Source organism: Moschus berezovskii, chromosome 28, assembly GCF_049115385.1.
Source record: "Moschus berezovskii isolate FMDL1 chromosome 28, NW_MosBer_1.0, whole genome shotgun sequence".
Taxonomy (NCBI): Eukaryota; Metazoa; Chordata; class Mammalia; order Artiodactyla; family Moschidae; genus Moschus; species Moschus berezovskii.
In genome coordinates, this window is record NC_142487.1 from 8,953,209 (window position 1) to 8,962,933 (window position 9,725).

Here is a 9,725-nt window from a genome sequence, read left to right on the forward strand (position 1 = left end):
TACTATTCCATTGAATGAGAACACACCACATCTTCTTTATCCATTTATCCACTGACAGACATTTAGATTATTTCCATATTTGGGCCACTGTGAAAAAGGCGACGGTGAACATGGGAAAGCACATACCTCTTTAACATCCTGTATTCATTCTCTTTGGATAAATACCCAGAAGTAGGATTGCTGGGTACTTCTACTTTTAATTTTTTTTGAGGAATCTCCTTCCACAATAGCTGCACCAGGTTACATTCCCGTCAGTAGTATACATGGGTTCTCTTTCCCCCAAATCCTGGCCAAAGGTTATTTCTTGTCTTGTTGATAACAGTCATCCTAAGAGATGTGAGTTTTGACTTGCATTTCCCTGATGGTTGGTGATATATGAGTGAGGACATCTTGCTTCCCTGGTTTCATTCACAGCTGACGCTCCTTGACATCCACCTGAATTAAGATACTAAATATGCACAGCTGTTTGTTTTCCTCAGTTAAGGCGCCTTTGTCCTATTCTTCATCATTCTAATTTCTAGTCCTCCACCATCTGCCACTATTTATTTAGGCTCTTCCTCATTTCCATTTCATAATTTTTAAAAATACTGACTTTTTATTACTGTTTCATGCTTCCAAAGTCCTTAATTGTTTTTTTAAAGCCAGTCAGGAATATTAAAAAAATAACATTACCAAATGATGACATTGAATAAAAACCAAATGCCAGGAGCTGTCAGCTAAATGAATAAAACACTACAGTTTTTCATCCAAACCAGAATGGATCACGGTCGGTGATTTTTTAAACACAGATAACCCTTACTTGACTGCTGGGTCTCTAAAAAGATCTGAAAGTCAGGGAAACCCAGTTGAAAATGCAAACATCCTTGTGTCCGGGGAGAGCTACCAGGTTAGCGCATGTTACCTAAGCAGAGGGGGTGGAATGGGGGTTCTTGAGGGTGGACAGCCCTGGAAAGAATAAGGTCACTGGAATACCCGATGAGAAAGGAATTACGAGAGAGCCTAGAGAAAAGATGTGAAAAGAGATTTAACAAAGGCCAGATAAAGAAGAAGGGAGGGCCGGGGGAGGGGGAGGGAAATCAGGAAGCACATTGGGAAAATTAGACAGTCACCATCAAAGGAATTGAGTCTCCTGCTTCTTCTCTCATTCTTCCCTTTCCAATCTGCCTGGTACACCTACTGTTTCTAGTCCTCTGTCTCTTTCTGAATCCAGTATCATTGCTGAGTATCGGACACTGTGGCATCTGCGAGGGCAGAGGCATATGGGCTAGTATTCTTGGCTGGAGAATCCCACGGACAGAGGAGCCTGGCAGGCTACAGTCCATGGGTGGCAAAGAGTTGGAAACGACTGAATGACTTTCCCTTTCCCTTCATAGGGCAGAGGTACCAGGATATGGACCCCTGCCCTGAGCAGCAGCCAGAGGGGGAGGGCGATGGGGGGAGACGGGGCAGGTGGGACATTGAAGATGAGAACACAATTGCCAAATAGGCTTTTTGCGGGGTAATGGTTTTTATTAACTAATCACAAGGCTTAACATCATCCCAAGAATGACATTTTACAGGTTTAACAGATTCAGCAGTTCCATCAACTAGGTAGATTAGCCCCAATGACACAATAAAACTCCTCTGTTTACTGAAAGTCTGTAAGACAGTGAGCCCCAGGCATTCTTCCGGAGAGTAGAATAGACAGTGAAAGTAAATGGAACAGAAAATAGATGGAGAGGGGAGGGGGCGGGGAGGGAGAGGGAGGGAAAGAAGAGAAGGTGCGGGGAGTAGACATGAAAAGGACACGGAGTTTGATGACTGAGGATCAGAGCTGGAGGGATTTGGGAAGGTCATCATCTTTGAAAGTCATCGTGGGAGTCGGACTGAACTCAGAATCAAGGTGACACAGCAGCCTCTTTTCTTCAAGAGTATTCTGGAAAAAGTTTGTCTTCAGCAACATCAACAAGCACCATTTGAAATGGGCTAACCACAGTCGAGTCCTTCCATATAAGGTCCTGTCAAAAAGTTTCACAACCATCTTTTTGGAGCCAAGCAAATTATTTTTAACCGGGAGACACCAAAGGCTCTCTGAAGTAGGTCAGCAAACAGAAGTCTGTGTTCTTCCACTGCTGATGCTAATCTCATGACTCAAAACGGTTGGAAAGGATAAACATTAACAACAAATACACAGAAAGCTTAACAAAAACCTAGCTCTTAAAGCATGGAGGACTCCCAGGTCTCTGGTTTACTGCTTCTGAATCTATAGATAATTGAGCCAAGATCCAGTGAGTTGAGTGATGTCTCCAGAGCCAAGGGCAAAACGGGGACTGAACGTAAATCCTGGCATTCTGACTCCTGAAAGCAGCATCTCCTCGGCTACACCACCCTCTGCTAGTAATACCTGTGAAGAAATAGATTCTATATCCTCTTTTTCTTCAGCCCTCTGCTTTCAAGATTTTCTTCCAGATTCCAGGTAAGGTCATAGAGCAAGACTTGTGCATTGAACAATCTGAGCTCGGAGCACAAAAGTGAAATGCTTTTATTTTCTCCAACTGCTGCCTTTAACTATACTTCAGTTCAGTTCAGTTCAGTCGCTCAGTCGTGTCCGGCTCTCCGAGACCCCATGAACCTACCTCCTAAACACATCTTGGGTAAATCCCTCAGTTCTTTGTTAATTTTAGGTATTAAAATATGTCTGCTCCTGTTTAAAACTTCAATTTCCTTTCTTCTTGTCCACCCACCATGTGGTTCTTACAGTTTACTCCGCACTGAAAGAATAATATCAATTTATTCTTTACCACTTTTGTTTCATCTTTCCATTACTTTTAAAAACAAATCAACACTTTAATTTGAAATAATTTTGGACAGAGAAAAGTTTCAAAAGAGTCCAAAGAATTCCTACATATTCTTAACCCATAATCCCCCAATAATAATATTTTACTTCTTTTGCTTTATTATTTGGTTATATATATATAGATAGATAGATATTTAAGTTATATTTGTATACACATTTTCTTAACCATTTGAGAGCAAGATATAGACATCATGCTTCTTTGCTCCTAAATACTTCATTATGTATTTCTTTTTTAAAAATGACATTCTCTTATATAACCATGAAATGATTTTCAAAGCATAAAGTTGACATTGATGCAACACTATGATCTACTCTATACACCTTATTCAAATTTCAGAATTATCCCACTAATGTCCTCATAGTAAAAGAAGAAAATTAATTTTTTTCTGGTTCAAGATCCACTCGAGTATCATATATATTACCATTGTCATTTCTCCTTTTGCTTCTTTTATCTGGAACAATTTTTTAGTCCTTTTATTTTTTCTTCTTTCTTTTCATTGGCTTGAAAGTACAAGCCATCTACACTGCAGACTTGTGCTCTATTCAGTTCAGTTCAGTTCATTCACTCAGTCGTGTCCAACTCTTTGTGACCCCATGGACTGCAGCACACCAGGCCTCCCCGTCCATCACGAACTCCTAGAGCTTACTCAAACTCATGTCCATTGAGTCGGTGATGCCATCCAGCCATCTCATTCTCTGTTGTCCCCTTCTCCTCCCGCCTTCAATCTTTCCCAGCATCAGGGTCTTTTCCAATAAGTCAGTTCTTCGCATCAGGTGGCCAAGGTATTGGAGTTTCAGCTTCAACATCAGTCCTTCCAGTGAATATTCAGGACTGATTTACTTTAGGATGGACTGGTTGGATTTCCTTGCAGTCCAAGGGACTCTCAAGAGTCTTCTCCAACACCGTAGTTCAAAAGCATCAATTCTTCGGCACTCAGCTTTCTTCACAGTCCAACTCTCACATCCATACATGACCACTGGAAAAACCACACCCTTGACTAGACAGACCTTTGTTGACAAAGTAATGTCTCTGCTTTTTAATATGCTTTCTAGGTTGGTCATAACTTTTCTTCCAAGGAGTAAGCGTCTTTTAATTTCATGGCTTCAGTCACCATCTGCAGTGGTTTTGGAGCCTAGAAAAATAAAGTCTGTCACTGTTTCCCCATTATTTCCCATGAAGTGATGGGACCAGATGCCATGATCTTAGTTTTCTGAATGTTGAGCTTTAAGCCAACTTTTTCACTCTCCTCTTTCACGTTCATCAAAAGGCTCTTTAGTTCTTCACTTTCTGCCATAAGGGTAGTGTCATCTGCATATCTGAGGCTATTGATATTTCTCCTGGCAATCTTGATTCCAGCTTGTGCTTCATCCAGCCCAGCGTTTCTCAGATATACTCTGCATATAAGTTAAATAAGGGTGTGTTCTATTAGGGTTTGCTATTTATTTTTTTAACCTGATTTTTCTTTGTGTTTTTTAGTAACAAAAAAATAAACTTAAAGATCACATGAGAAGATTGTCTTCTTATACATTCAAATCACAAGTCTATGATTTCTTACTTCTTATACTAAAACTTTCTGAAGCATCTTTACAAATTGCTTTTTAAAGGCTTGAGTCCCATTAGATACATCATTATCATGATAAAAAGAGAGAAAGAGAAGGAAAGAAGGAAAGATGGAAAGTAACAAAGGAAAATGTATGACTTATAATTTTATACATGACATTGTTGAGAACACCCCAGACAGAAGACCACTTCTGATTTTACTATGCATGGATGAGCCAAATCTAGTGTGTATAATTTTACCTGTATGAATTAGTTATCTGTTGTAGTACAACAAGTCACTCTGAAACATAACTACTTTAAACAATGAATATTATATTTGTTCATGATTCTCTGGGTCAGCGAGCTGGGCTGGGCTCAGCTGGGTGGTTCTGCTGGTGTCACCTGCCATCACTCCTGGAGCTGCAGTCGTTGAATGGCTCCACTGGTGATTGGCATTGGCAGTCAGCTGGACATCTCTTTCCTTATGGATGCTCATCCTCAAGGGAGCTAGCCTGAACTTCTTCATATGATAGAAATAGGGCGAGCGTGGACCCTGAATGCCCTCAGCCTAAACAATTCACTGACCTTTAGAAACTGAATCCATCACTTCCACTATATTTTGTTGGTCAGATTAAGTCTCATGCGTAGCCTGAATTCAAGGCATTGGGAAACAGACACCATTTCTTCATGAGAGGTGCAGCAAAATCAGTGTGAAAGAGTGAGTGTTCAGAGTGGGAAGAGTTATTATACCCAAACGTGCAAACAATGTACCATCATTTCTAACAGCTGAAAGAACTTTCTGAAGATTTGCTTCTGGTTCCAGGAGCCCTAGGATGCATTTGTATCTCAATCTGACCTCCAGTTCTACACCTTCACGTCATGGCACTAATCCTGGAATACAGTGAGTGCTGAGTTGTCCTGGAAGCCACCCCAGGATGGCTAGCAAAGATTTAATTATCCATGGAAGTGACAGAGAATCTTCCAAACAAAATACGTACTTTGTCCAAATTCCTCCCATATGCCACCAGCCCCCACTCCCGCCAGTGATATTTAGCTGCTCCAATGCCTTTTGAACTGGGGAAGAGCGATTAGAGGGGAAGTCAATGGATTACTTACTTACCTTTATACATTTCATTTTTTAAAAAACTATACAATGTGAGCTCATCACTAGGGACTCGCTTGGTGCCTTGGAAGTATCTTGAGCAAGTGAGATGCCCTAAGGTTAAGCTGCAGTAGCTTCTCCGTGAGTCTAGCTCATCTGGGAGCACAAGAAAATATCTCAGGATGAGAATGAGGCTGGGCTTCCCTGAGGCCACAAGTCCACACACGGAGACAGAAGCCTCTGACAGCACATTTGATTCCACACCTTGTATTTCATATGCTGACTAGTTGATAGAGGAGATTTTGTGGGGCATAAGGTAGCAGTCAACGGACGTGAATTTAAGCAAACTCTGGGAGATGGCAAAGGAAAGGGAAGCCTGGCATGCTACAGTCCCTGGGGTCACAGAAAGTTGGACATGACTTAGCGACTCAACAACAACAACAAAGGTACTATTCTAGACTTGTTCTTTGGGAGCATATTTGCTTCTCAAAGGACAAATATATTTACAGGGATGTGAGCTGAACCAAAAGCCAAAACAAACTGCTCCAATTTACTAAACTGCAGAACAAATTGAACCACATACACAAAGTTTTATAGAGCCACAAACCACGGCAAAGGTTTTCTTTCCCTTTCAAAAAAAAGAAAACATGTTTTGCCTTCTTTCCCATCATGTTTTCATTAATTTTGTTTTTGAGTTCTAAAAAGTTCTGGAGATGGATCCTGCATGATTTTTAACCAAACCGAGTTGTACAAAAAAAAAAAGCTTTTTTGTTTTCTTAGAACTAAACTGAACTCTTTCTCAAGCTCTCACAGATGCCTGGAAATGGAAAATATACACAAAACCTTCCTTAAAAAGACAATTCAAATCACAGATTTTGCTGTAATGTTTGGTTTAAACTCAACCAAATTTTAAAATTTCTCCTTCTGCATCCTTTCCTTGGTTCTGAGCTCTCTCTGTTGGACTTACGACTTCAAAACCTTGTAGGGAAACCAGACAGGAAGTTGGGCTACTGCTTTCTTTAAGTCTAGTCTCCAGATAGGGGATGGGGGTGGGGTCAAGATCCCATCCATTTACAGTCACTCCAACAAGTCCCTCCCTCAGGAACTTAGCTAGGGCAGTAGGCAGTGCACAGGGATTTGCAAAGACCAGAACTCTGAGCAGTGGAACACGGGTCCTGCTTGGGCTGGTGAGAAGCCTGGGTGCCTGCCTAGAGCTTGCAAGGGGACAAGCACAAGAGATAAGACCGTGCAACCACAGGACACGTGCTAATGTGCAAATAAAACTGACTTCAGTTCAGTTCAGTTTAGTTGCTCAGTCGTGTCTGACTCTTTGCCACCCCATGAATCACAGCACGCCAGGCCTCCCTGTCCATCACCAACTCCCGGAGTTCACTCAAACTCATGTCCATCGAGCTGGTGATGCCGTCCAGCCATCTCATTCTCTGTCGTCCCCGTCTCCTCCCGCCCCCAATCCCTCCCAGCATCAGAGTCTTTTCCAGTGAGTCAACTCATCACATAAAACTGACTTACATAATTGGACATAATTCATAACTGTAAAAATTTTAAAGCATTTCCCATATTTAACCCCATATTAATGCTGAAGCAACTTAGCAGCAGAATCATACACATATGTATATATACATGTTTGTGTTCATATTCTTTTCCATTATGGTTTATCACAGGATATTGAATATAGTTCCTTGTACTATACAGTGGAACCTTGTTGTTTATCCATTCTCTCTGTAACAGCTTGCATCTGCTAACCCCATACTCCTGGCCCATCCCTTGCCTACCTCCTCCCCCTTGGCAACCAGAAGGTTGTTCTGTGAGTCTGTTTCTGTTTTGTAGATAAGTTCATTTGTGTCATAGTCTAGATTCCACATATAAGTGATATCATATGGTATTTGTCTTTCTCACTCTAAGTATAGAAGCATCTTAACTTCCTTCCTTTCAACTAAAATGCAAACTCTTGAAAATCAAGTAACAGCCAAGGCAGATCATGACGATGATATTATATTGATATTATACTTGCTGTTTAGTTGCTAAGTTGTGTCCCACTCTTTGCGACCCCATGGACTGTGGCCTGCCAGACTCCTCTGTCCATGGGATTCTCCAGGCAAGAATACTGGAGTGGGTTGCCATTTCCTTCTCCAGGGGATCTTCCCAACCCAGGAACCAAACCCGGGTCTCCTGCATTGCAGGCAGATTCTTTACCGACTGAGCTACAAGGGAAGCCCCAATATTATCACTTATTGGAGCCAAAATCTGGGCCACTGTTGTACATAGTCTAATCCTCTGAAAAAACTCAGCCAGACCGAAAACTTGCTTTATCAGGTCATGAAACTAGTAGAAGAGCAATTATAATAACATTATAATTATAATAAATTATATATATATAATTATATTATATATATTATATTATATTATATATATAAATTATAATAACATCACTAACATTCACCGATTGCTTTTTGCCAAGAACTGAGCTAAAGAGTTTACCTGCTTCATCTCATTTAATCTTCATAGCAATCCCAAATTACTATTACCCCTGTCTCTCAGAGGAGGGAATTGAAGTTTAGAGATGTTAAGTAGTTGGCGCCAGTTCACACAGCTAGATAGTGACAGAACAAGGACTTGATCTCAAGCTCTCTGCCTGCAAACCCTACTCGAACAAGAATTTAAAACTGGATGTAGAATTCCTCCAACCCAGGGCTTTACTTTGACAGGGAGGTAAGCTTCGTTCTACTAACATGGTTCATGCCAAATCTGAAATTAAAACAGTAATAGGCCATTGGAGGAGTTTTAAAATGAGATTCCAGCTTATAAGTTAATCAAACATGTAAGTTCAATAACACACCATGCCTATTTTACATTTCCTGTTTGAGGTAACTGTCTCAGATGAGACTGTATGTTTCCCTTGACTGAACTTTTGTCTTTTTGCTTCTATTTTTTATTTTCTGAGCCATTAAAAAATTTATCATCCTAAAATTTCACAATAATTTGAAACTTCAATCTTTAATGAAGCTCTGCTCTGGTCTGAGGATGTTACGTGGATTCTCATTGTTCTTAAATTCACGACCTTGCTTTCTGATATAAACCTACGCATGATGTCGATTCAGTGGTTAATTACTCTCTCGACTTTTAATCAAAGCATCTTTTTATTTCCTTGTTCCTTAGCTGCTGTTCAGCATGAAATGTGCTCTGAGGATCGGGCCCAAATGAGCAGGGCTATAAATGCCTTCAGGGTTACTCAGCTCCACAGGGACGAACGGGAGGATTCAGGGAAAATGGAAGTAAGGAGAACTAGCATTCTCCCCACAGAAGGACTTCCTGAGAAGGAAAGCAGTGGAGATAGCAAAATGTATCTCTGTCTGGAGGAAACCCTTTTAAAAGCTCAATTATCATTGTTTGAGGTGAGGTCTTCTCTGAGAGATGAAATAGACTCGGCTTGTGGAACCAAGCTTTGTTCAAGCAGCTGCTGCGATGGGGGCTAAATTGGGGGTTCTGAAAACAAACGAACAAAAAAAGGAGCTCATAGATATGGGGAATGGAGTAGGGGTTGCAGAAGATGAGCTACACGGGTGAAGGGGATCAAAACCCACAAACCTCAAGTTATGAAATAAATGCCCTGACAACAAAATGTACCCCATGGTGACTAGAGTTAACACAATGTGGCTTGTTTGAAAGTTGCTAAGAGAGAAGATCTTAAAAGTTCCCATCACAAGAAAACAAAATTCTGTAACTGTGGGTGACAATGAGCATTAACTAGACTCCTTGTGGGGATCCTTTCACAATGTTTACAAATACTGGATCATCATGTGGTATACCTGACAGTAATACAACGTCATATGTCAATTATATCTCCATTAAAACAATTCTGGACTCTGTGATGAGCCCGGGCATGCAGGATGTGGCTAAAAAGACGGGGTGCTCTAGGAAGACAAATGTCAAAATATAGGCACAGAGACGCAATGAAAAGCAAACAGGATAACACCACTCAGCCATAAACAAGGAATGAAGCTTTGCTGTTTGCAGCAACATGGATGGACTTAGAGGGCACTGTGCTAAGTGGAACAAGTCAGACAGAGAAAGGCAGATACTGTATGACATCACTTCTGTGTGAAATGCAAAGAATACAACAAACTAGTGAATACAACAAAAAAGATAACTCCCAAACACGGAGAACAAACTAGAGAGATTACTAGTGGGGAGAGGGAGGGAGCAGGGACGGTATAGGGGTAGAGGGT

General features: G+C 41.0%; 1 protein-coding gene across 2 annotated transcripts in view; it reads left to right on the forward strand.

The window, feature by feature from the left end:
- Positions 1-1,869: 1,869 nt before the first annotated feature.
- LRRC30 (leucine rich repeat containing 30) overlaps positions 1,870-9,725 on the forward strand; it is a 53,314-nt gene continuing 45,458 nt past the window's right edge. For both annotated transcript variants that reach the window (XM_088833519.1, XM_088833520.1), the window contains exon 1: positions 1,870-2,455. The gene's annotated coding sequence lies outside the window, so the exon portion shown is untranslated. The remainder of the gene's footprint in view (positions 2,456-9,725) is intronic.